The sequence below is a fragment of the Crotalus tigris genome, unplaced genomic scaffold, assembly GCF_016545835.1.
Source record: "Crotalus tigris isolate CLP2741 ecotype Arizona unplaced genomic scaffold, ASM1654583v1 scf7180000024391.5723578, whole genome shotgun sequence".
NCBI lineage: Eukaryota > Metazoa > Chordata > Lepidosauria > Squamata > Viperidae > Crotalus > Crotalus tigris.
The window spans coordinates 2,287,249-2,312,286 of NW_024100561.1; the positions used below are offsets into that span (position 1 = coordinate 2,287,249).

Sequence of the window (25,038 nt, forward strand, 5' to 3'; positions counted from 1 at the left end):
CTCACTTTGCTTTTTATTGCCTAATTAGGTTGATCATATATATTTCGAGACTTATTCTTCTTTAATGTTGGTCTTCTTGTTTCTGCCTTCATTCCCTCCAGATCTATCAAGAAAGACCTGAAAGTATCAAGTGCCAAGACACTAGTTTCTGCTCTAAATGAAATGTGGTTGGGCCTCTTGATTCTCTTTTTTCCAAGTTCTTTTACTAGCTGACAAAAACAGAGGGTATCCTTTTCCTCTCCATCTCCATTCTATTGAAGTAGACTTAGGCAGGGTTCACTTTGATCATCAGAAAGTTCTGTTTGGGCTTCTCTCAGTTAGATTCTATCTAACTTGTGTGAATTCTCCAAATTCTACTACCATGTTTCCCCGAAAATAAGACCGGGTCTTTTTTTTTTTTTTTTTTTGCCTTCAAAAGAGGTACCGAGTCTTATTTTCAGGGAAGACCTTACCTCACCTCTGGCACTGACAGCCCCACCCAGCCAGTCCACTTCTTCTGGGGCTGAAGTTCTGCAGCTGCATTCGGGTCTGCAATTTGCAGTCAGGCTTTTCCAGAAGGCCTAAGCAGCTGAGTACCAAGCTATGGATTCAATCCATAGCTCGGTCCTCAGCTGCAGAGGTCTTGCAGAACCGAGCTACAGATTGAATCCGTAGCTTAATTCTTGGCTGCACAGGCCTTCCAGAAAGCCCTGTGACTGAGAAATGCAGATCTGGCTGCAGAAGAGGCCTCAGAAGAAGTGGGCTGGCAAGGAGAGGCCTCTGTAAGTGGGTGCGGGGTGTGTGGGGCAGCTCCACCCCCCGCCCCCACCCTAGCTTGATTTTTAGGTTGTACCTCGACCCAAAACTAGGGCTTATTTTGGGGACAGGGTTTATATTAGACCCACCCCCCAAAATCAAGCTAGGGCTTATTTTTGATGTAGGCCTTACTTTCGGAGAAACACGGTATCTACAGAGATTGTGGTACTCCATGGGAATTCCTAATGCTACACCAAAAATATGCTAATGTATTTTTGAATAATTACTGTGTGATTTCAGCTGATATCCAATGTCCTTTACTATAGACAGAACAAAAAAAATGCAGAATTAGAGACTAGTTTTCTAACACCTATATCATTAGATTCCTTTAGGGCATACAGAGATATTCATATGGGTAAGTATTTCATGAGACAAGTTTTGTCCAAATAATTGTCAGGATTTATTTGGGTGCATTTTAAGCTACTGAATTGCACACCACAATTTTTTTATAAAAATTCAACTAGCTGAATCTATTGAACGTTTTTCTTTTTCATGATTTGATATCCATAGCATGTTAGGACTATCGTTGGTTACCTATTATGTGGCATTCAGAGGGGAAAAAGGGCAATCAAATGGCAAAATGTATGTAATGATGTCATCACCCAAATGTTTGGACACAGGTACATAATTGCTACAAACGGTGTTACTCCACTCATGTCATTTTGGCATCTTCATTTTGCTGCAGGTCTGTCAGTCCTACCAAATAGTGTAAATCTAACCCACTTTTATTAGAACAACTGTAGAGAATCTTGCATATTCTCTTCATGAAAAGAAGAGAATTATTTTCTAGGCTTGGTTTCAAGGTTCATGTGTGTGACTGTTGCCTCGATAACAGATCTTCCCTTTGTTTTTCTTTAACCCCTAGAAAATACTGCTGGTCTGTCATCAAATAAAAACTTAGCTCCTGTATGTGGGCTGAAAAAGTGGATGATCGGTAGGTGGCAGCCAAGAGTAGGAGTTTTTTATTATCTCATTGCTGTTATTTTGTGATCATTGAAATTTTTGCAGCCCTGATAAAACAGCCTTATCTATATGCTTTATTTCTTTTTTTTTTTTAAAGGATGCGTGGGATATCGCGGAAAGTTCCTGGGAGACTTATGAAATGTATACCATGAGTTACGGAAGCGTGCCTAATTAGTTCTGACAGAATAACTTTCCCGTAGCATGCCTAGGGTATCCCCTCAAGAAATAATTGATTTCAAGACCAGCATCCCTGAGTGAGTGTCTGCAGAAGGTATTTGTCTCTCCACCCCTGCAATCTTTAAAAAGAAATCTGTGTCTGTGTACATGTGCACAAAAATCATAATAAAAGACATACTGACTCTAGCTCTGAGAGATAGAAATTTAGATTTCTGTTTAGCAGCAAAGTTTGCATCAGCAAAACCAATACCTCTCAGTTTAATCTAACCAATTAAGATAAGTTGGGTGGGGGATTGTTTTTTTTTTTAATTATTCAAAGGACTGTAGAGAATCTATGTAAGAGATAAAAGCAAATTATTGCTCATTTGTAGATAGTGGTTAAAAGATTAAGATGTAAGGCAGACTGCCAGATTACCAATGGCACACATAGAGTCAGGGAGTGTATGTGGGAACCAGGGAACTTAAGCAATGGGAAATCAAAATGGTAGGTATATGGAATCCAGTGCTTTGTTTTGAAGGTTGCCAGCCTGCTGGAAAAAAAAGACAAGAGTAAGCAGCTATAATAGAAAACATTTCACAGAGGTTAGGAGTGTGGAGGGACCAACTTCAGCAAATTTTTTTTGTAAATGGCATTTTGTGACTGGCCATATTTTCCATACTAGCTGGTTTGTGAAAATACTTGGAATGTTTTCTCAGAATATCACATCTGCTCATTGGCTCCAAAGGAGGGAGAGCTCTCTCTGACCATTTTACCCCTAAAGCAACAGCTCTGTGAGATGTGTTGCAGGAAGAGGCAGAAAGGCATTAGCCCAAAACGACCAATGAATTTTGGTAGCTGAAGATGGATTTGAACCTGGAACTCCCCAGTCCTAGTCCAACATCTTAAAATACTGACAATGTACCACACTGGCATTCAGTTATGCTGCAGACAAGTCATGGGCAGAAATATCTTCAGTTCAGTGTGAAATCCTAATTCGTGAGGTCTTACTGTTACATAATCCTTCATCTCTAAATCTTAGGCTCTGGTTAAGCTTCTAACAAAGGATCTAATGGAAGGTCAAGGAATGTTTTTGGCTGGCAGCCAATACTGCACTACTTTACATGAAGTCATGAGTACTAAAAAAAAAAAAATACACTACCCATCCATTCAAAATTATTGTCTTTATTAAAATTGTGTGATTTGGCTGTATTACAAATTTTAAACAATCTTTAAACTAAGTAAATGGGCATGAATTACACAACATATTTGATCCTCAGTTTACTGAATCAGCAGTAGAAGTTTCTGTTCCACTTATCTCAAAACCATGCCCAAATCATGTAGATCCTGTTAACTATTTTTGGATGGAACCTTGTAGGATAGGCAAGGTGGGTTGTATGACGGCACCTTTTTTTTTTACTATATATATATATACCAAGATTGTTCCTTAGATGAAGGAAAATTATAGTAGCTAAGACATCTTTGAGGGAGACGGGAGGTTTAGAAATATGAAATATAAATAAATAAATAATATGCTTCATTTTGTTTAGCATGGTGTGTGAATTCAGTCATTGTGGCTTGTAAATCATAAACCTGATTTATGGTTTACCATATTATATGAACCAGGTCAATTGTGGTTTAACATAGTCAACTGAAGTGTGACTTAGTACAATCTGTCAGATGGATTTAGTACTGTAAAACCTATGACTAGTTTCCTGTGGACATAGGAGGTTGCCTCTTGCAGGATTATTGAAATATTAGACTTTTTCCATAAAAGAGTAACTTTAGGGAAGTAACTCAAAGTCCAATGTTCCAATAATCCTAGAAAATACAAATATTATTTAGCACCAAAGGACAACCATGAAATGTTGCACTTGCAAACTGATTTCCGAGGAAGAGTAACAGAATCCAAGAATCTCTGCCTACATATGTGGTTGTCTATCCATGGTGATAAAATGTGGAGAGGCAGTTCTCCCAATTTGCCTAGGGAGAGTCATCTGAAAAGGGATCTACACTTACCATCAATCTCCCCCTACATGAAGTGTCTCTGTTTAATGGCTGATAGAATATCTCAAAAGGGTCTTCCTTTCCTTTTGTCTTTGTTTAAAATGAAATATAATGGACTTGGACTTATCAGCGTCTCTAAATGCATTTTCTCTATGTTATCCTTACTAAGGGGATTTGGTATATCCTGATGAATATGTGCAAAATTGATTCTGAGCTTGGCATAATTTGATCCATCAATTTAACATTAAATTAATATGCAGAGAGGTCTCTTTTCCGTTTTAAGCAAACTAGAAGGGAAATGCTTATTAATTTAAAATGGTCTTGAGAAATGGAACGAGGCTGCTCCTATTAGTATCTGCCATGGAACTCAACCAATGCATTGAGAAAGGTAGGTATAAAACAGATTTGTAGTTAAGGAGAAAAGAGGGATCTTGACTGTCTCCAAGTATCAAGGAAGAATGTAAAACCTTCCCAGGAATTCAGAAAATTACTGAGACAGCCTTCCAAAAACTATAGTGCTGCATTGCCTGGACTTGAACCAAAACTAGAAAACTCTGTTGAATTGCTATTCACTTGCTTAGTTCACTCTAATTGGAATCTTCTTACCATAGCTAAGCTATTTGGAGCTTTTTTTTTTTAATGACATTGAAAAAAGTACACAGGATATTAAAGCAGAGAGGAATTTCCTTGAAACTTTGCCTTATTAAACTTTTGTGCCAAATCATATAATCCCTTGGCTGTTTTCTGTTTTCTGTATCTGGATACTGATGTTCTATTCAGCACACTATGACACTTCATTAGCAGTACTAAAACAAGAAGATAGGCTCTTTCCTCAAGAAATTTGGAGCTTAAATTTTGAGATAAGTGAGAGTAAGAAACATAAAAGAAGCAGGATTAATAGTTGGATGGGATAGGCATGATAAACAAAATTAACAAGAATCAATCTCTGTGTAATATATCGTATACTTTGTTCTAACTGGAACTTGCTTAAGATTTTTACAGAAATATATTTTACTGCTGAAGCTATATGTGGAATAAATATTGGCAACTAATATTGTTAATGTTCATAAACTGGGAATGAACTTTTGCTCTGTGTAAATATTTTTGATCCACACTTATTATACAGGGAAACTAAATTTCTTGATATTTTCTATTATAATTGACTCTCCTTTTCTCAGTGGTTGTCTGTTATTCGTCAAGATCTTTCTGGCCATAGTACGTAGAAGACAGGAGAGGAAGACACATTTTAGGTGATAACAATGCAATTGTAACTGATGGAAATTATCTGTAGCTCGGGTGTAGGATGAGGATGATGGAGATTTTTTTAATTTAGAAGAAACTGATTATAAAAAGAAGTGACAAAGCCTTTTTGGAAAATGAGGCAAATAAACATATTCTATGCTAGTTAACTTAAAGAGTCTATTTGCATTATAGTTTTAAAACTTTTTTCTTCACAGCTTGATATTTCTGAAGCCCTTTCTTACTGCTGTTTAAAATGGCATCCATCTCATTCTTTGGTAATAAATAAAGCTGCTGCCCTACATTGGATATTTAGATTGTGACTACCATTTTGTGTTCATAGCACTTTGCTGACCAAAATTAACAAAGATCTAATAAGATCTTTGCTCCCAGTTCTGAACAACTCATTCCTGCAGGATTTAGCATAAAACTATATCGTATCCGGCTTGTCCAGATAGAAGCTGCCCCTTGATCACATAGAATCCATGTTGATCTCCATAATCCACATGGAGTACTTTTAGAAGCTAGAAGTCAATAAGAAGCTTGAGGGCCCCTACATGCAGCCTGCTATGTTGTTTAATTTTCCAACTCCAAAACCAAATTTGGGAAACCCCAACAAAATAATCCTTAGCTACACATATTTGCTACAATCCCCTATTTTTATATTTTATAAAATAAAAATAAATGCTTGATATCTGATGAGAAAACCTTGCCAGAATTCTGAATTTTCTCATGAGAACACAGAACAATTTGGCTGTTTTAAATTTTGTAAATGCTTTAAAATTTTTCTTTAAATGGCAGTCACAGCCTTGCATGACACTGTGTGATGGTGCCTGCTATGTCAGATGGTAAGTCACCTATGGAATGTTTTATCACAATACTTCTGGAATCATAAGAAATGAACTGTGGAATTCAGATATTGGAAGAGAAGAAGCAAGGAATAAATTCTAGGAGAAGTGTACTTTAGAGACCTTGTTCTTTCATTCTTCCTATTTTACTTTCCCTTTTGGGATAAACTATGTTCTTATCAGGACATTTATCTGCATTTAGTCTTTGAAGAGAATGATCATACTGAACTCTAAAGAGGGTTTTTGACACTAAATGGGTCTTTTGCTACCTCTGCAGGTATTATTGTATGTGCAGGCAATTACATGAAAGATAACTTCTCCCCACTTTATTCCCTTCCCTTTCCTAATAATCTGTATTTTAATTAAAAACAGCAATTTACAGTGCAGTTCATTTATAACAACATAATCCATGGTAATCACAACGCAATAAATTTATGTTTTAAGTAAAATTTTAATGCTTCGAGCAGCTGGGTCTCTGAAGTGTGGAAATAGCTAACATTTTTCATTTGGTATGATGCATCCTATAGCCAGCACTACGGTTTAATTACAGAGACACCACAACCAAGGGATGGAGAATTGAGTTATTGTAATAGTAAAATGAGAAATGATTTCTCTGCAACTAGCTGTAAATCTGGAAAATATCTAAATAATATACCGGTAGACGGATAAATTTCTAATGAGCAAGAGAAAAACACATTGGTTCATCAACCACATGCCTTCAAAAATGGAAAATGCTGAATCAGGTACGTAGTAGCTGGGATGAATTTCACCAAAAATAACATATCACTGTCTCTCAAGGTAATGCAGCTAAGAATTCTGTTGGCTTGTGCTTATTCAGCTTAAGAAAAATCACAACCTTATTTCAGCTGATTTCCTCATATCTGAGGGAAAAAACAACAGTTCCTTGCTTGAATCAAACAACTACTGTTGTTTCCTTGTTCCAAAGAGCTTTTCTCAATTAGGAAGCTTCGTATGCAGTATGTTGGTCTACAACTTCTATCATATCCAGCCAATATGGACATACTAACTGGCAATTTGGGGTATGGAGATTATCATTTTGGAAATGATTGTACTAAAAGTTTAATAAGAAAGGTATAATTTGAGCTATGATACAGTTCAGGCTTTTTTAATTCTATCTGTTTTAAGGCATGAAAATGACTGTTCCTGACTAGAATGTAAATTAAAAACATATAAAGATGATGTCACATTTTAATTAATATACACCTAACACTGTCACTGTCAAATTTCTCCTAATGAAAGAAAGACTTGAAATTCTAATTCTATAATTAATGAGGGATAGGGAAAAGAGAGAGAGATACAAACAAGGGCTTGTTTGGTGGTGAACTGCAAAAATTTTCAAAGTCCAGGAACCCCAACTTTGCACTGTAGCCTAACCGTTGAATGAGATAGAATTATTCTTAGAGTTGGTAACGTAGCAGAGTCTTCTCATGCAACTCTAAAGTACAGTACAACTCTGAGAATTGCCCTTGCCATTCTTCTGCCCCAAGACTGGGGTCAAAACTGTGGCTCAGTCATGTGTATTGGGGGAGGGGAGAAAAGAAATGTCATAGAAAGTGTGGGAAGCAGAATTGCGGAGACTATTTTTTAAAGAGGACAGATGTGCACATTTGAGGCTGCTTTCTGTTTATTAGTCAAGGATAGATGCAGTTAGAGGGGATCCACTCCTGCCTTCTCCTCCAGCAAAAAACAGATGCAAAGTAGTAGAAAGAATATGAAGACTGTGAAGATGCATCTTTTGAGGAAGAAGAGCAGGTCAGTCATTTTTGAGCGACTTAACAGCCTTGTATGGGGACAAAAGCTCTTTCTGAGAAATCCAGTAGAAATCTAAAGGACAGGATCTAAATTCTAAGCAGGATATTCTGGAAAGTAAAGTTTCAGTTCTGTTCTACCAGGAAAACCTGCCTGAATCCAAAAAGCTTCATCGGGAAACCCAATATTGGGGTAAGGGGTTAAATGAATCTGTATGTCTAATCTGAAAAAGTGTTATAAGGCATTCCTAGCTAGAAGACAAAATAGCTTCTAAACAGAATGTAAACTAGAGATATTGGCTCAAGCTGAATGTATGTTTAGCTTTAAGTATGGTTAACAAATTAAATTTTGCAATTTTGCTTTAGCTTAATTTTGAAAACTTGGAGAATGAGTTTAAATTGAGGCAAGAATATAGGACTCAATTTCTTATATTCATGGAATGGCACAAGTGCCCAAACCCTCTCTTTAAGTATCCATTCCTTCAGCCACTGTTTGCGATCCACTTCCAAATGGAAGGAATGCAGGGACCAGCACTGTTTCATTTTCAATGTTCTTAGAAGGAGATCAGTAGCCATTTCAGAGATGTTCGGTGTTTTGTGTACCTGCAAATATATACAAGCTGAACATCAAGCCTCGCAACCTGAACTGCTTTGGGATTGTTTTTAATGATGGTAAAGCAGGAAATTTGATCAACCAATCGATAAAAGTTACTTTACTTATCACTGAAGATTTCCTGCACAAAGCAGTGTTGGCTTGTCTTTTATTCCGGCATCAACACAGATTTCCCACTGCACGTTGCCTTTACTTGTTTCCTGCTCCTCAGAATGGCTTGTGTGTCTGTGCATGTGTATGTCTCTGAGGAGAGAGTAGTAGGCCTTTTGCCCTCCTATTTCCTATTGAAAATACCCTACTCCCTTTTGAGAGCTAGTCTCTCAATTTACAGAAGTCTTAAAGAACAGAGAGAGAGAGAGGGCAACTATTCTCTTGCCCTCCTTCCTCCCCTAGCCTGCTCTTGTATGGTACGTCGACTTACAAACACAGTTTGAACCAGAACTTACATTACTAAGCAGGGCAGTTGCTCCTGATTTTATGACCTTTTCTGATGTGGTTAGTAGGCAACACTATGATTGTTAAGTGAATCAGGCAGTCATTTAACAAATTTGGCTTTCCTCGTTGACTTTGCTTGTTGGAAGCTAGCTGTGAAGGTTAAAAAGGCAATCACATGATGCCCTCCTCCCAGGACACCACAACTGTTGTAAACACACGCCAGATACCAAGCCCCTAATTTTGATCAGGGGACCATGGGGATGCTGCAAGTTTGTAAGTGTGGGATCCAGTTATTAATGTAAAAACTGGACTGTTTTTCAGCACTTTTGTAACTTTGAACATTCGGTAGACAAGTGATCATAAATCGAGGACTACCCGTAGGTCTGCTTTATGAGAACAAAAATACCACCCTCCCTTTTAAAGACAGAAAAAGTACAGCTAAAAGGCAGATACCTGAAAGTATAGGCAAGGTAATTTCTTTTCTCCTCTTCTTTGCTGCCATCCTTTTTCAACAAACCTCTAGGCAACAGTGAAAGTTTTTACCCATCAGAACCTTCCAGGAGGAACGGGGTGAATCCGACCTCAGAACTCTGTCTGGACTTCTCCAGGCTGGTTTGTCTGAACCGTCTTCCACACTTCATTTTGGCATCAACCCAGCGGTGATGTGAAAAAAGACATATGGGAAGGTACTAGGGCACAAATAGTGCAGAGAGGAGACCCCGTAATTAGCCAGATTCTATAGAGTGGAGGGACAGAAAGGAAGACGTTGTACAAAAAAATCTTTTTTTTACATTACATTGTAAGAAGTGGTTAAAGCCTACAGATATAGGCAAATAAGCCACAAGCAAATTAGCCACAAAAGCCCAATATAATATCCGTTATTATTTGCTGGGCACTGCAGTTAAAAGATGCCAGGGGTAAGGGTAAAGATAGATATACATTTCCAAACATTCTTAGTGGAAAATGGACTGTGTGATAAGGTAAAGTACAGGTAGTACCTTGACTAACAACATTCAAAGTTACAGCGGCACTGGAAAAAAGTGACTTATGACCATTTTTCACGCTTGTGACCATTGCAGCATTCCTATGGTCATGTGATTTATATTTGGATGCTTGACAAATGGTTCATATTTATGACAGCTGCAGTGTCCCCGGGGGTTGTGTCACCTTCTTTTGCGAGCTTCTGACAAACAAACTCAATGGGGAAGCTGGATTCACTTGACAACCGTGTTACTAATTTAACAACTGTACTGATTCGCTTAACAAATGTGGCAAGAAAAGTCATGAAATGGGGCAAAACTCTCTTAACACATTTCTCACTTAGTGACATAAATTTTGGGCTAAATTGTGGTCGTAAGTCGAGGATTCCTATACGCAGTGGGCAAAGGGCGATAGATGAAACTGAAGTTCATTCGGGTTCCTTTATTTCTGCTCAAGGCGGATCAAAGTGGAAATAGCTTCATCCAGCTGAATCCACCTGCTCATAAACGGTTTAAAAATATATATTTCTAAAGATTCTCAAACATACCACATATTACCGAGATATATGTATGTAAAAAATGAATGGACATTTCAGAAACAGCTAATGTATTAGTGTTTTTTTTTTTGTATAGGCATAAATTACACTGATATAAGCATTTCACAAGGCAATTTATAAAAGTGATGTGCTGACAACAAATATATAGTCCTCAGTATTCTCCTGGTTTGCGTTGTGCTTTGAAAAGCTGTGAAATATATCTGACTTTTGCAGAGCTCTTCTCAGGGAGTGTCTCCAAGGTACTTAAAAGGTTCATTGCTGTACTTAAAAAACAGACAGAGCACTGCAGTGGCCACTATCTTGATTTTTTTTTAAAAAAATCATACCCTGCAGTCATCCAGGGCTCTTCTGCTTTTTCAAATATATCTTCCACACATAACAAAATAGTCGGTTTTCCTCAATAACAAACTTATTTCTTTTTAAAACAATCTGCCATTGACACACTGACAAATAGAAGTCTCCTACTGCCCATTAATTTGTTGGCTACCTAAAGAGTATAAACAGAAAAAAGTAATTTTTAAAATGCCTTTTATTCCCAAGTTAACTCACCAGGGCCAACTTGCCACACGGCCAACAAGGACAACTTGCTGCGGTACAAAAATGCCATAATATCGAAGAAATGGTGAAATAGAATCATTAAAGAAAAGATGCAAAAGGAGAGAACAAAATGAAATGCGAATGACAAAAAATAAAATACTTTTAGGATTATTTTAAATAATTAAATAAAATTGTTGAATTGTCCGGCTGCAAGTTTTCCCGTGGCGAATTGGCCACTGCGAATTGCCCTGTGGCGAGTTGGCCATGGCGAGTTGGCCATGGTGAATTGGCAGTGGTGTCCCTTTCTGAGACCTATTAGCAGGATTTCCTTCTGGTCCCCTCCCAATAGGGGTATCAGAAAGGGGCTCCAAAAATATTAGATGGTATATATAATATTAATACTTCACTGGTGGTGAAAATTGCACATCGTTACTAGCAGTGAAGATTTTTGCAGCCTTATTAATCAGTCCATAATAGTACTGCAGACAAAGTAGAGAAAGTAGCATATTTATTTTATTATTTAATAGATTTTTTATCCCATCTTTATTATCCTGTGTGCTACTGTATGTCCCTTTATGGCATTCATGTTTACTAAAATGGGCTTCCCTATGAGGTTCTCATGCTCATCTCTAGTGACTCATTCCAAGATAGAAAGGGCTTCTACTTACTTTGCTGTTGACTGCATTGTTTATTGTCCAAATTCACCATCAGCCCATCCATCTCTTGGGACGCTTCAGCTATCCCATACTGGCTCCTCTGCAGACGAGGGCAGCAAAGACTAAGCATAACCTTTGCCTCCTTGTGTCAGGTCACAGGACTTTCATCAACCACATGTGGAAAGCCTCTTTGTACAATTCTTTGGCATTTTCACCAAATTGCTTTATCCGTTGCCTCTGTTTGGGTTTGGTTCTGCAGTTTTATTGTTTCCTGGTACTGGTGGAATAACAGTTATATCTGTTTCAGGAATGTAGTTGCTCAATATCTTAAGTTACAGCTCCTGTTCTAGAAACATAATCCCACAGCCAACATCAGTACAGTACGTATTGTACCCCACATCTTGCTAGTACCCAGTAGATCTAGGAAGCAGGTTACCGGCTCTAATTCCACAAAAATCTTCCTTTAAATTTCCATGCAGTAGAATGTAAGGCCCCTAAATACCTGGTTTACATAGATTTCTATTTAAACAAGTCCCTCCAAATACAATTAGCTGCAACAGATGTTGGGTAAAGCTAGTATAGATAGTCCTTATCAAATACAATTGCAACTGGCAACTCGGTTACTAAGCAGTACAGACAGAAAGTGTGATGTCACATGATCATGGTAACTTATAATGTCAGTTCTGTCTACAATTGTTAATGAATCACTGTGGATGGTTAAACACGACATCATGCTATCACAACTTCCAACTTCCTCATTGACTTTGCTTGTTGGAAGCTGCCTGTGAAAGTTGCATATGGCAGTCATGTGGGATGCTTTGACTTGTAAATATGCGACGGTTGCCAAATGTCCAGATTGCAATCGTGTGACCAAGGGAACAAGAATATTCTCATATATCCAGTATATATCATTAGCAGTAGAAATGACATCTTTACAATATCCATTTACACATGGTGTCTAATTCACATCTTTACAATCCATCAATTGGGCCAGCTAATTTTTACAAGAACATGCCACTTTTTAAAAGGTAGACTTTAAAGATACATTCACTCTGGGGACTTTTGTTAACAGATATCAGCGGACTGCATACCCCTTTAAAAGAAACTTCTGAATCTCTGTGATCTTACAAGGTCTGCTTGTCTGAGACTTGAGAGCCTTTTTAAAGTTTGTCTGCAGTATATTTAAAACTACAATAAATTAGTATTTTCCTTGAAATGCTGTGGGATTTATGGGTTATCTATTTTCCATTTTCAGGAATTCTGGTCTCAATGTGCTTCCAGGTCTGGTTGAGGTCTTTAATTTTGGATAATTTTATAATTCTCCTTCAGAGAAATTGTTCAGTAGTTTTATGTTTTACATACCACCAACCAGATGCATACAAAGTAAGATAAGGATGAGGTTTAGATATGGATGTGCAAGCAATTTATTATATTTCCCTTTGATGTGGATTGATTGGGAGCAGCCAAAAGTTGGTTATAAGGTGGGCAGCTATACAAAAGTTTTAAGCAAACAAACAAACAAATAAATAAATAAGGGATTTCCTCCCCCTCCCCATATCTGCAGATTGGACAATAGATTGTTCTTTGTTTAGTTCTGCAAGTTAGCAGAACGCTACCTGCCTTTGAGGGATGGTGAAGAGAATACAATGGAGATATGAAAGTGACTTAAGGTTTAGTCATTGGGAAAGTGATGAAACCTTAATGTACAAATTAAATGGTTCACTGCAGTTACTGATGGATTATTTTTACATAAGGAGGTATAAAGGTGAAGTTGAAAAAATGACTTGCTTTTGGATCAAAATGTGACTTAAAATGTGTATCTGGAATGATCAAGTTTTTCCTTCTCAAAAAAAATAAAATAAAAATAAAAATAAAACATGGAGGTTGATTTGATGTGGCATACATACCAAAGAGTAGTGTAGAAAGATTGAACTCAATGGAATATAATTTGTGACCATGAGGCTGAAAGTAGATTTTTAGAACTTGGAAACTGTGGGAACCCTTCCAAAAGCAATTCTTGAATGTTAATATAACAAAGTTAGAAAATGATTTTGTTATTCTGAAAATTTAAAATAAATTAAATTTCAATTCAAATCAATTTCCTCCCCCCCTCCCTTGTCTCCCCTTCTTTTTTCTGGCCTTATTTTCCTCCTTGGAGCAACACCTTTCACCCAGCTTGAGAAAGCCAAAGTGACCCTTGATTTGAAAAAGGTTGCCCACTTTGGGCTTAACCCTTAAATCTTATATTATGATTTTACCCACCATCCCTATGAAGACTTGAATTATCTGCTCTTGACTGAATCTGGGGTTATATTCTTTTCCCTTGAAATCAATGGCCGATCATGTCCGTTATTCTTGCAATGAATTTGGAGAGAAATGTTTTTCTATTCTCTCTGAATAATTGAAGCGTTTGATCCTGAAAGAGTCTTTAGATATTAGCATATGCTCTTTATTCAAATGAAAAGATTCTGCCTTTGGAAATGCTCTCTTGATATTGGCAGGGAGCATTCTTTTGCACAGTTTTATTTCTTATGGTTGGCTGCACAGTCAGCCAGAGGTTTAGACTGGATTTGGCATTTTTAACCACTTCTAGAGCCCTTCCCAAGGTCTGGAATAGGCAGATGTTGTTTAATAGCATTTGCTAATTGCAGGGTGTATGTTGTTCCAAGTAAAGCTGCCTTTTGCAATTGACTGGTGGTGATTTTGTCAATACCAACGGTGTTCAAATGGCGCTCTGCTTGTTTGGGGATTGCATCAGAGGGCTCTTATAGATGTTACCTTTGCTTTCTTTTGCCAGAGTCTTTCTATTTCTATCTGCGGATCTTTGCATTTTTTGATTTTCTCAGGTGCTTTCTCTTCTCTTCTGCTGTCTCCAGGACCTGCAACATCCACTATCCAGACTTTGCTGTCTTTTTATTGACAATTATTAAGTCTGAATATTATGTGGCAGGTGCTTGTCTGTTCGAATGTTAAAGTCCCAGACACATTCGCTTCTTCATTTTCTATTACTTTGCTTATTTTGTAGCTTTACCAGTTCTTGTTTACAAGGAAATGGTATATTTCTTACAGATACTCCAATTGTTGCTACTTTGTATTATTACTATTAACATTTGTCATCTATCTGCATGGCATGGAAGTAATAAAATAAACAAAATGCCTGCATAACCGAAAGGCTGAGTAAATATACATTAGGAAGAACAGAGCCATCAAGCTCTTTCATTCTTATCTGCATTTGCAGGTTGGTTAGATTCATCAATGTACATGCAAGCAAACTCTATAATTCAATTCTTGTGGTGGATGGAGGAGGAAGCTTCGAGGTGACGCCCTCAATATTGTACTGTAAAATCTAGCAAAGTTTTTAGTTTTACTATTATTATTTTCAAATAACGGTTAGCCATCAGGTCAAAGTAGCCCAACTAATTTTAAGGCCATTTCCCAAACATTTATTTAGATCAAAGATTGATAATAGGAAAACTCTAAAAAAAAACATCAGCCAGATAAGTAGTTTTTATTAATGACCTGCCATACTCTGTCGCTAGATAATTAAAGTTTTTTTTTACACTCCAAAGAGGAGAGTGGACAAATTTATTTGATACTTTGATAACCATAGGACACTGGTTGAAAACTATTGATATAATCAGAGCTCATTCGATTTGCTCACAACAGACACTCCTATCAGTTAATTTCACCTGTGAATAGTTAATTATTCCGCGGATGCATATGGTTGATCCATTAATAAAATTTGACTATGTCATAGGTTTTCCTTTCTTTTGTTGCCCTCGTGTGCATTTTATCTATGGGAATCTCGGCTCTTTTTCCTGTGGTAGAAGACAGATGCTAGCAGCATGGATATTTCAGTGAAGCGGGATTATAAATGGCATGCAGCAAGAATGAAGAACACTCTCTGAGCTTGGAAAGCCTGGCCCTGGATACATAATGAAGGCTTCGAAGCATGGATGATAAACACACAACACTTCAAACAGCGCTTAAGCAAGGAGCTTCCTACCCAGTTAATGCCAGGAACAGGAGTTTTATTTTGATAGGCACACCAAATACTTTTTGTCCACCTTGACAATCTGGGCCTTCCTGTTCAAATCTACTTTCTCCTTCCCTGATTGCTGTTTTTGAAGAATTACATCCTACGGAGCCCACAGATTGTTCAATGAAAAGTGGCTTCTTTTTACTTCCATTTGTTTGTTTAAAACCATGGGAATAAGATTTAATATTCTAAAAAAAACAAAACAAAAACCATTGCCCCACAGCAGATAAGGATGCTGTTTTTTTTGTGAATGACAATATGAACACCCCAATCCTCTTGCCATTGCAATGAACAAAGCCTTTATTTCTTCTATCTCTTCTCTTCTTCTACTATACTTGTTCCTCACTGTTGACTGATCTTTGTGCATTTATCTAGATTTGTGCCCCTAAACAAGCATCACCTAGGTCAGTGATGGCGAACCTTTTAGAGACTGAGTGCCCCAAAACTGCCCTGTCCTCCCACCCGCCCCCGCTCCACCCCCTGCCATGCCCCTAACCCGCCCACCTGCAGGGTCACTCACGACCTCCATGGCCCACTGCAGATCACCCAGGCAGCCCTGCAGTGCCATGGGGGCCACACCCTCTGCCCGTGCAGGGCTGGGGCGACAGAATGCGTACCATGGGTTCACCACTACTGATCTAGGTCCTTTTCCTGGATGTATGACCTTGGGCTACAGAAAAAAAAATAGAGGTTTCTGTCCATTTGTCTGCTTGTAAACATGTCAACTAGTGATGGTCACTCATCCTGCACTTTTGGGGGATCTCTTGTTATCTTCTAATGGTGCTATGAGGCACAGAAATAATTTTTATTAAGAAAGTTGTTGGTTATTCTTATATTGGGGGAGGGGGCATTTTGTTATGCTGCTGCAGTAGAGTATTTGGGATGAGATAAGGGATTCCAGCCAGGTTCTCGTCTTCGTTGTCATGTCCAGGATCTACTGCCATTTAATTCCTTGTGCCAGTGTTAATTTGTACACCATCTTATGCACTGTGAGAACTCTATAACTTTAGTTATACTTCTTAACATCCTAAGTGTATATCTTTATGTTCTCACAATGTTGCAAACAAAGAAAAGGAATGGAGGTTTATTATATGGCATTATGAATATGTATTTGTTGATATATTGTGGAGATGTTAGATCACATGAAATACTGGCTTTTCCAATATAGCTAAGCTGACCTAGTTTATTTTGCATGCAGGAGTGGTTATTCCCTCCCCCCCAAATGATTAATTTCATTGTATTATTATTCAAAACAAAACAAACCACAAAGCCCAATCTTCCTTTGGACCTCCAATCTCTAGAGGTCACTAAGATCTATTGTGGTGCTGCCCCCCAGTGGGCAGATTATATATATAAATAATATATATAGTGTCCTGTTTAAAGAGCAATCAAAGTGTTAATAAAATAATGAAAAGCAAAGTGAAAATTAATGAAAAGGAAGAATCAACATTTGTAATAAAATTATTGACTAATAAAGAGTTCCTATCATCCAGAAAGGAATTCAGGACAATGAGTTGTTAATTGGCAGGATGATTTTAGCATATCTAAAGCTACAACTTTTTTTGTAGAGTTTTATTTTTCTTCCTAGCATTTTGCTGCAAGTTCAGGTTCTGCTTTTTTTCCAGATCAACCAAGTGTTGATTCATTAGTTGTGATAGAGATTGACTGACCAGTTTGTCCTTCAAACATGATGGTCTTAAGTTATTCAGTCAGCTTTTTATGTCCAAGGTGAGACTACATTTATTTAGAAACATTTAGATTTAGAATTCAAACTGAATAGCTGTAATATTGGACAGAAATCATTTAAATTGATTTGATATTTACAACAAGATGCTAAATAAAGATTACAATGTTTTCATCACCACCATTTATACCATGTCTAGTATATAAACAGTATAAATGGCAATGAGGGAAAGATTAACTGCTTTTGAAACTTTAGTAAAAAAGATTAAAAAACATGTTATCCCTTATTGGCACAAAGAAATAATTCAGAGTGTTACATTATATGGATTTGGCAGTGTTGTATATAACTGCCATCCAAAAGAACATTATCCCTCATTTACAAAATATCTTCCATTATTCCCTAATGTACAAGAAAAACATTGTAAATTGTTAGTTGGTTAGGAATTAACCCCCACAAGACTGACTATATATATATAGAACATGTAGGAGGTAGCAGAAACAGTTGGGAGGGAGAACCAGTTAATTAGATAAGCAATAGAGATAGATATGGCTAGAAACCAGGAAGATCCCAAAGTTACTTAGAAACATTTGGTACTTCATTGAGCTTTATGATCTGCAAGGGAGGCCATTTTGAAATTCCATGACTAAGAATGTCTATTAATTTAATTTAGGGACACAGAGAGGTTCTTCTTTGCTGTGTCCTCCCAGCTTTGGAATTTAAAAGACTTATGTAGCCTTTCATTTTATGAAACAGATATCTGAGCAGCTCACAACAATAATATAAGCCAAAAAAAAAAAGTCTTTCCCTTGCAAGTCAGGGGGTGCTAATATATCTGCTTGGCTTTTTATTCTTGCAGTCAAGACTTGCAGTCAAGTCTTATAGTCAAAACTTAGGCCTTTCTATCTATTGTTTTCAGGGCTGGATTATCGCCAACTGATGCCCCAAGCACAGTCCAACAAAGGTATTCGTCATTTCTTCCAACGCTTAATTGACAAGATATTTAGACTCAATAAGTGTTGAAAAATCAAGTGAGGCAGTGAAAGAATTAAGGTATGATAGGCAGAGTAAGAAGTTCTTCCTTTGGTACCCTAAGCATGTACTGCCATGGTGGCATAGTGGTTAGAATGCAGTATTGCCAGCAGTTCCGCAGTTCGATTCTCACTGGCTAAGATTGACTCAGCTTTCCATCCTTCTGAGGTCAGTAAAATGAGGACCCAGATTGTTGGGGGCAATATGCTGACTCTGCAAACCGCTTAGAGAGGGGCTGTAAAGCACTGTGAAGCGCTATATAAGTCTAAGTGCTATTGCTATTGGTTCTTATTTTGATTAATGGTTAGTCCAGGTTGAATGCCTGTCAATATTATTGTGATTATTGTTATTATTATTATATGCTTTAAATTATCATTTCCTTTAATCCTGTTTTAGTACTGTATCTTGGTTATTTTTTTTCTCTGGACAATAAGCAGACTAAGAATATTTTAAATGAATAAATAACCAAGGAAAGCTGCAACATGAATTGATATCTAGTTGGGTGTTAATTTATCAAGAGGAAGAGGAGGAGAAAACAATTATTAAGTTTTTATATCTAGTGCGGAGTTAATTTATCAAGAGGAAGAGGAGGAGAACACAACTATTAATCCTTGCCTAATAAAACAATTACTATGCTGGGTTCCTGAGATAATTAATTCTACAGAAACAGCTTCTTGGTAGCTACCATAAAGAATTGCCTCATTTCAACTAAATTTTGATTAATCTGTTTGAAGGAGAGCATAAAAGGAACACTGCATTTAAAAAAAAAAAATAAAGTACAGGTTGCCATATTTCTAGAAAGCAATCATGTGGTTCCTGAAGTATGGAGCTTGTTGCAGGAAGAAAACTGAAACTAATGTTAATGATTTTTTTCCCCTTACACAGCAAAGAGCAGCCTTGTCCTGTGTGTAGAATATGGTATGGATGGGGCACCAATTTAGAAAGCACTCAATTGCATCACTAGTACCATGAACAAATATACTGTAACTTAGCAGATGCTTAGTTTCTAAGTTGTTGATAATTTAATTCATTCTATTTTTACTATGATGGATTCACCATTCACTAAAATACTTGAGATCAAAATATCTGACACTTACCTATATGATAGAGTCAGCATTAAGCAAGCTTTAAAAAAAACCCAAACCAAATAACTTTTTAAAAAAGTAACAAGAATTCCTCTTCATTCTTTTTTTTTCCAAATAGGGGAAACAAAACTTGTTCAATGTATTATTAAGAAACATGAAGCAACCTGGCCTTCCCCAATATTATGCTTTTCATGGGGAAAACTATGTTAATTAAAGAGATATCTATTAAACAATCAGAACCTGAATATTACTGTGGCCATAAAGATGAACGCTAACTGTAATCCACGTGGAAAGGAAACTCAAGTCCTGATTTATTTATTTTTTATTTTCGCTTGCTTTCCCAGGTTCTCTGTTTTCCCCTTTTTTCTGTCCCATGGGACATTTGCCACCATTCTGCACAGTACTACAATTATCTCACAGAAAAGAGCAACGCTGTTTTCAATATTTTCATGCATTCTTAAACAACTGGTTCCTGGAAAATTTAGTGGTACCTGACCTCTTCCTTAGTGAAAGGCTTATTGATGGCAAGGCACAACAGTCTCTGCAATGGTACAGAGGATGAAGGGAATGCTGATGTTACAAGGATGCTGTCTAAAACATTAACCAAAAAAAAAAAAAAAAAAGCAACCGACTAGCATAGGCTACAGCAGACTCTACTTAGTACTGCATGATCTACTTCCAGAATTAAAACAGTTATTCAACATGAAAGCAGCAACTCTATAGCAATTTTCAATCCAAGAAAATTATTCTGCTTCTGTTAAAAAGACTTATATAAGCCAACAGACTGCTAAGAGACCAGGATTTTCCATTTCTCTACAAGATATATTAACCTCTGCTTGAAACTTCTTCTTCAACTTCCTCTGATCTATTAGCAGAATATGCATCTAGGAGATGTATTAAAAAAGGATGGGGACACATTAATTCGAGCCCTTGTCATTATGCATTTAAGTGTAAGATTAGCCAACCATGGGTGTGTTTTGTCAGACATTCTGGATTCGGTATACATGGGGTTCATTCTTTACTTATCACTTAGGATAAGTATCATTATCACTCAGCCCAGCACTTCTTGTACTTGAACTGTAACCCTGACCAAACCACTCAGTATAATCTCCAAGTGTAGAGATAGGAGGAATTTCCTGTGCTTGGACGACAGAAGCCTGATGCTTTGAGTCAACTTGTACTCTTACAGGTCCTCAAGAACTGAGGTAGTGGGGTGGGTATGAAGAAGGGAAGGTTTTCAGATTCAAAGAAGGTGTAGAAGGAACTGATGACAGACTCTTCTGAACGTCAGAGCTGACCCTAGCGGAAAAGTGAGCTAGCCATTAAGAGAAACATTGCTGTGGTCCTGAAAGTCACAATCTCCTTCAGCAATGTTGCTATGAAGTTATTAAGTAAACTGCCTGAAATGCACTTTTCCTTGACAGGAAACTTTATATTGGAAACACAAAAGAACAAACGACAGGAATCCCATTTATTGAAAACTCCTGGTAATTCAGTTTTGCCATGGGTCAAGGCAGGGGCCTTTTCATTTATGACCCCATAAGAGCTTTCCTTATTTCTGTTATTTCTTAAATTAATAATTGGGGTTCATTTATTTTTTTTATGAAATGCACACTCCCTCAGACATACAATATTTTAATAAAGGAATATGAGTCATAGTTAATCATAATTAGTCCCAAACAATCTTTCTCTCTCCCCCCACCCACCCCCACCCAATTTTTCCCCAAGAGGGAATGCTGGGAATTATAGTCATGATATCTTTTATTCATGGAAGTATTATTGTGATATTAGAATATTATGTGTGGTTAGCCATAGTCAGATTCAAGTCACTGCTGCAAATTCTTAAGTTTTAGACTAAAAAAATATGTATGTGTGCATTAATAAGTGGGCAGCCTTAACAAATTCAACAAATAAATAATAAATAATAAATAAAAACCTACCACAAGTGAATTCATGACCCTTATAATGGGTGTTACCAAACTTGTAAGTATCTCTAAAACTTTTTGGACTAGGTAAATGTTGTTACTCTTGAATTGGTAATTTGCACTTAGCATTGTACAAAACTTTGATAGCCGTGACAATTTTGCGATCAGTAAAAGATAGCGTATGTGATTATTAGAATAGCTATGTCAGATTAAATATTTTTTTCTTTGTACATGAATGAGGTCCCTTCAGTAACCTTTGCAGTTTACTTCAACTTATAGTAAAGATACCCTCCCAGCAGACTCTAACACAAAGGGCAACAAATTAGAAATTGAGGTTTTTCCTGCAGCATCTATGTTGTGTTCCTAACAAGATATGTATAAATAATAAAGCACGTATCCCAGGGCTCCTTACCAGTTATTTACACTTTGTGGTTAAATACTGGGAAGTTTAGGTTGCTTTCTTGGGAATCACTGAAAAAGGAATCTGTCAAAGCCTATCCTGATGGGATTCTGAGAAGTTCCAATAAAACAGCGTGAAAGAAAGTGCTCAGGTACTGGTGCTGTGATAAGCACTCAGGAAACTGCACGGATACAGTTTTCATAGAGAATCTTATTCTGGAATAAGAAGAGGGGTTGGTCATACCTAGTAGAGCCCGACAAAACCTATTTGATTGGAGCTTGGAAGCTCACTATGGTGGGACAAAAGAGATTGTGCATTTCACAAATGTTTAGAAAGTGCTTCATGTAAGCACAACATCTCTCAACTATTCATTAAAACAGCCATGTCTTCTTTTGCTTTTGTGTGAGCCTGAAAATAAATGAGTGGCTTTGATAAATGACAAAGATACTGCGGTTGTGCAAAGCATTTGTTTTGAACCATGTTCAAGGTTTGTACAGCTGCAGTGAACAGCAAAAGGTCTAGGAAGATGTCCAATGATAAAGCACACTGGTGTGGGTTCATCCAGGGGCAGAACCTCTCTGCTAGGGATGGGGATAAGTAGTTGCCCACGTATGCTGATTTAAAATAAAATCAATCCTGCATTAGCTTTGCCTCTTGCTTTCCAGTGTGCAGTTGCTAAACAAAATAAAATTAACAGAACTCAAGTTATTTTTCTTCTTGTTATTTGGATTCCCAATAATATCATTTTGTTATCAGATTGGGGTACTGATACTGAATTTTGATATTTAGAACCCTTTTCATGTTATCTCCTCTGGCTTGTAGTAATGGGACCTCTGAGTTGCTGCTTTAAGATCAGAGAGGAGGGAAATGAGATAATTTTTATGCCCAGAAATGTTGTTTTGTAAACAGATAGAAGCAGAAACCTTCACAGTCATCCGCACAGCATTGATTGAAAAAGATTTGGACTTCTGAACTGTGAGTGATGGCTACAATTCAACTGAGGCAGCTTCTAGACCTGGGTCCTCTCAGTGAAGACACCTTGATAAACCTGCAAGGAATCTGATAAGAATTAACAAGTGCCTCTTTATGACATCAAAGATCAAAGATCAGCAGGTACTTCTGCAAAATGGAAAAGGGCAGTTGGGTAGAAACAAGAACGGAATATGTGTGTTTTCAGTATGTGTGTGTGTGTGTGTGTGTGTGTATGTGTGTGTATGTACATGTATATGCATATATGTGTATATGTACAGACATATGTGTGTGTGTGTGTGTGTGTGTATGTATAGATTCCTTACTTGTTCATAAAGTTATAGCTAGTGGCTACCAGGACTGTCCTGGTCTCCCTTTATATTGTTCAGTTCACACCAGCTGCATCATTAAACCAAATGAAGCTGCCCCTTCAGGTAGCAGAGTGGTGGTGAGATGTATCCAAGGACTGAGCTGGGGTGCAATCCCCTCCTAGCTGTGCCATAAATTAGCCTCTAGAATGTTGTCCCATCACTGCCTCTGACACCAGATTCTGCTGCCAGTCGAATTGATTTTTCCTTGTAGAAATGAGGTGGTGCCATCTCATCTTGCCTTCCATCAGCTGTGACTCCATGATCAGAAGTTTAATAAAGTGATTTACATCTGTGATTAAGTTTAAATTGATGAAAAAGATGGAGAGAAGTCTTTGCAATCGCTGTGCTGACCCGAGTCACTCTTTACCACAGCATTTGTGGCTCAGTAGATCTGGGATGTACACATTAATGTAGCAGTTTAGCCCTCGTGGCATGAAATGGATTTCCTATAAATCTAGACTGACCATGAAAATCAAAGCTGCAGGCATATGACATTAGGTGCAGTATCTGCAATATATCAAGAAAAGATATTGCCCCCATTTGGGAGAATCACAATTGCCACCTTCAATGTGCTTAGCTGCTCTCACAATGAATGGGGTTGTTTAAAGGCTTTACAAATAACTTTTTTCATTTTTAGCTTCTGTGTGCAAAGGAACCCACAAGATGTGATGTGGCATCAAGATGAGATGTAGGCATAAAATGATCCTTCCTCAAGGCATTATCCATCTTGACTTCTGCCATTCTGAAGCTCTTCAGAGCGTAGAATCTGAGGTCATTTGAATAGGAATTGGAACATTTAAGACTAACAACATCTAGGTTTGGACTTAAGCCTTCTGCATTAAACATTAATCTCTGGCAGCAGCCAAATGAAAGTTCACACCCCTCAACATGGGTTGCTGCTCTCCTGAATTCCTTTCACATCAGCTTCCTTTCTGCCCACTTTCACTGCATCCCTCCTGGAAATAAACAAGTCTTCTTAAATAATGTTCCATAATGAAGAAAAAATAAAAGCAGTGTGCCTCTTATTTGTTTCCCCCCTGAGAACTGAAGAATAGAAACCGCCAATCAGCTTCATCCTTGAATCATGGTACCACTCTTTTTGGAAGTTAGATATTCCCCATATCTCCATGGGAAACATTTGGTGGACATTATCCAAGCTCTCTTTTGAAAGACTGTTTCCTGACAAAACTCTCTTTAAGCCTTATTTTCACATACTGGATCTGAATGAGACAAAAGAGCTGTATGTCTGAGGAATCTATAACCACAGTTTAAATGGCGGCCTTGGGTAGATGTCTGCATATTGAATTCTATGTAAAGGTAGTCCTTGATTCATGACTGCAGTTGAAACCAGAACTTCTGTTGCTAAGAAGTTGTTAAGTGATTTGTGCATGATTTTTTTAAACCTTTCTTCCCATGGTTGTTAAGCAAATCATGTGGTCATTAAGTGAATCCAGCTTCCCCCATTGCTTATTGGAAACTAGCTGGGAAGGTCACAGAGAGTGAGCAGTGTGACCCTGGGTTACTGCAACCATCGAAAATACATACTAGTTGCCAAGCATCCAAAATTTGGATCAGGTGGTCATGGGGATGCTACAACTATCATAAGAGCAAGGACTGGTCATAAGTTTTTTCAGTGCTGTTGTAACTTTGAAGGTTGCTAAACAAACATTTGTAGGTAGGGGATTACCTGTATTCCTGCCCAGATGAATGTGAGCTAAGAGAAGCACACCATACGATGGCAGCTCAAGCACCATTTATTCCAAACAGTAGTTTAGGATATTTGTTCATGTTTATCCAATGTCTATTCTGCAGACTGATTATTTTCTTCATTGAGAAAAAAGAATGAAATTAAATTGGTGCTGTTTTCAAATAACATCAGGTATTTTCAATTTTTTTTTTAGTTTCAACAAAATATATATAGCTTTTTATTGTGTTCTGAAGAATTGGGGAAAATTATATATTTTTTTCTAGTGGATTTTCTGA

At 37.4% G+C, this 25,038-nt stretch overlaps 1 long non-coding RNA gene across 1 annotated transcript; it reads left to right on the top strand.

Moving 5' to 3' along the window:
• Positions 1 to 725: 725 nt before the first annotated feature.
• Positions 726 to 2,039, top strand: LOC120301695. Its single transcript, XR_005554978.1, has 3 exons — positions 726 to 761; positions 1,661 to 1,746; positions 1,856 to 2,039. It is a non-coding gene; the product is annotated as an uncharacterized LOC120301695 (long non-coding RNA).
• The last annotated feature ends 22,999 nt before the right edge of the window (positions 2,040 to 25,038 follow it).